Here is a 3471-nt window from a genome sequence, read left to right as displayed (position 1 = left end):
GTTGGCAAAGTAATGTCTCTGCTTTTTAATATGCTGTCTAGGTTGGTCATAACTTTTCTTCCAAGGAGTAAGCATCCTTTAATTTCATGGCTGCAGTCACCATCTGCAGTGATTTTGGAGCCCCCCAAAGTAAAGTCTGTCACGTTTCCACTGTTTCCCTATCTATTTGCCATGAAGTAATAGGACCAGATGCCATGATCTTAGTTTTCTGAATTTGAGTTTTAAGCCAACTTTTTAACCCTCCTCTTTAATGTTCCTTTTTTTCCTGTGTATCAGTGTGTCTATTCATTCAGTCTACCAGAATTGCTCATTTATGTGATTTCAATCTCAGATACAACCAAGCATTGCACTTGATCTAATACCTGGCACTTCTTTTCTGCCTCAGTGCCTGTCTCTGACAACTTTACTTGTAAGCAGTATTTTAGAATCTATTTTAAAATTAGATTAGTAATTAAGAAGCAAGAAAATGAAATTGTTTAATATAATCTGGGGTCAAACCACTACCTTGTTCTTATTTTCTCCTTAGGCACACTGCTTTTGTTGGTAATGGAAAACTAATGGCTGTAAGGGCCAAATATGACTCCTAGGTTCGGAGAGAATAGAAAGAAAAGTCTTCACTTAAAGGTAAGATTGTGCTTCACCCAGTTTTCATGCATCTTTAGAGCCTACCTTTCTTGAAGCTTAGCTTCTTATTCTAGGAAGCCTTCTCTTTTGTCTGTATTCCTTTAAGGAATTGTCATTCATATCACAGTCTAGTAGCACATTCTGGTACATTCTGATTTTGTAATTGTTTCATGTTGAAGTACTGTTTCCCTCTTACCCTAAATGATGTAAGCTTCTTGAAGGTAGGACCGTGCTTTAATAAAAAACAAATAAGCAGGCAACTATTTCAGGAGTACCTTTGTTGTTGTTCAGTTGGTCAGCCATGTTGATTCTTTGCAACAGAGGAGCCTGGCAGGCCACAGTCCATGGGATTTCCCAGGCAAGAATACTGGAGTGGGTTGCCTTTTTCTTCTCTAGGGGAGCTTTCCCATCCGGGGATTGAACCTGAGGCTCCTGCTGCATCTCCTGCCTTGCAGGCAGATTCTTTATCGCTGAGCCCCTGGGGAAGCCCCATTAGTACCATAACTCTAGATTATATGTCCCATAGGATTAGACTTTAAAATGATGTGCTAATGATCTAGTTTGTGAGAGGGAGTCTAGTCATTTAGATATAATTTTAATGTTCTGAGTTTTAGGTTAGTAAATAGAAAAGGACCATTCTTCATGAGACATCATCATTTCTTCAGCGTACTGTTCCCCCCCTCACCCATTGTCACTCACCCCCGTCATAATACTTGCAGATATTTTTATAGAGAAGTTAAAATGTGCTCAACACTCCACATGTTACTTAAAGCCAACAAAAACCCTACAAAATACATAGTACAATTGTTACTATTAATACTCATAAATATTATCAAGGTCTCGGTGCACAGAATTGTATTAAAATGATGTTTAGCTTGTTCATGATCCATATTTGTTTATTTATTTATTTAATTATTGATTTTCAATAAAGTCATAAACACCTATGATCCCACGACCTGAAACAAAATCTAGGACTATAACCTACATCTAATACTTGCTCATCAACCTTCTCCCCTGCTTCTCCCCATTGTGTTGTTCATTTGCTAAGTTGTATCTGACTCCTGTGATTCCATGAACTATGTCCTTCACTTAGGGCATAGAAAAGTAAGTACTGGTCCCCACATTTTACTGAGGAATCTGAGACTGCTGAAGGTTAAGAGGTTTGTTTTTTTCTTTTAGATTACCTAGCTAGTCAATGGACTATCTGCTGCTAAGTCACTTCAGTCATGTCCAACTCTGTGCAACCCCATAGACGGCAGGCCACCAGGCTCCCCTGTCCCTGGGATTCTCCAGGCAAGAACACTGGAGTGGGTTGCCATTTCCCTCTCCAATGCATGAAAGTGAAAAAATAAAGTGAAGTCACTCAGTCGTGTCCGACTCCTAGCGACCCCATGGACTGCAGCCCACCAGGCCCCTCCGTCCACGGGATTTTCCAGGCAAGGGTACCGGAGTAGGTTGCCATTGCCTTAGGTGTGTCTAATTCTGACACCTCCCCCTAACCTGCTCATGTGGACTCCCAATCGTTTGTCTGCAAGATAGCTGAGAAGTGGTGCTCAATGAAATAAAGTAGATACTGGCACTTACATCTTGGAATAAGAATAATGACTTAGGAGTTTACTGGTTTGGGCTTTCCAATCCAAACCAGTACCCTGGTGCTATAGGATGATGGCTCCTGCTAAAAAGGGCAGTGAGAAGAAGGGCCAGCCCGCCATCAACAAGGTGGTGACCAGAGAATACGCTATCAGCATTCACAGTGCATCCATGAAGTAGGTTTCAAGAAGCCTGTCCCTTGGGCACTCAGAGAAATACAGAAATTTGCCAGGAAGGAGATGGGAAGCCCAGATGTACGCATCTACACCAGGCTCAACAAAGATGTCTGGGTCAAAGATACAAGGGACGTCCTGTACCAGATCTGTGTGCAGTTGTCCAGAAAATGTAATAAAGATGAAGGCTAACCAAACAGGCTCTACATGTTGGTTACTCACATGCCTGTCGCCACTTTCAAAAATCTACAGACAGACAGTGTGGTTGAGACCTAATTGCTGATTGTCCAATAAAGTTATTGAACTGCCAAGAAAAAAGAGTGTACTAGTTTGAGGGACTTGCCTGGTAGTCCGGAGGTTAAGAATCTGCCTTGCAATGCAGGGGATATGGATTCAATCCCTGGTGAGCCTGTGAGCTCTGGAGCCTGTGCATCACAACTAGAGAGCCCTAGTGCCACAACTAAGACCCAATAGCCAAAAAAGTAAATATTAAAAAAAAAGAGTGTACAGGTTCATCTCCAGCATTGAGCTTGGTTTTGGGTAATTTGTCTTCTTAACCCAGCCCTCTGTAGGTTATTTCATCTCTCAGCTGTGCCATGACTGAGCATATTCCAGTTGGTTCAGGTTTCAAAAACCAAACCAAAAGAAGATATAATTAAGGGCAACACTATGTAAATTGCTTAAGCCTGAAAGAGAATTTTTTTTTCCCCTAAATGACCACCTTGTTGCAAAATGGTTTTTAAAATGGTTAATTTCAGCAAAAAGGCTTTATGAGAATCCCAGGGACGGGGGAGCCTGGTGGGCTGCCTTCTATGGGGTCGCACAGAGTCGGACATGACTGAAGTGACTTAGCAGCAGCAGCAGCAGCAAGAAGAACTCTCTTGGTCTTCAACTGATGCAGGCTGATGTGAAGTCTGATGTTCTCTAGAAGAGTATATATAGATTTATACTCGGTTGTTTTATTCTGCTAGTATATTGCACTACAGATGAGAACACACACGCATACACACACACATTCCTCCTGAAATTCTGTACAATATAGAAATGCAAAGTTTAAGACAGAGGCTAATTAGTGCGACTTTAA

At 41.5% G+C, this 3471-nt stretch overlaps 1 pseudogene; it reads left to right on the top strand.

Moving 5' to 3' along the window:
- Positions 1 to 2163: 2163 nt before the first annotated feature.
- On the top strand, positions 2164 to 2707 carry LOC100298874 (large ribosomal subunit protein eL31-like; annotated as a pseudogene).
- Positions 2708 to 3471: the final 764 nt, after the last annotated feature.

Source organism: Bos taurus, chromosome 13 (assembly GCF_002263795.3).
Source record: "Bos taurus isolate L1 Dominette 01449 registration number 42190680 breed Hereford chromosome 13, ARS-UCD2.0, whole genome shotgun sequence".
Taxonomy (NCBI): Eukaryota; Metazoa; Chordata; class Mammalia; order Artiodactyla; family Bovidae; genus Bos; species Bos taurus.
This window is presented reverse-complemented; position numbering and strand designations above follow the sequence as displayed.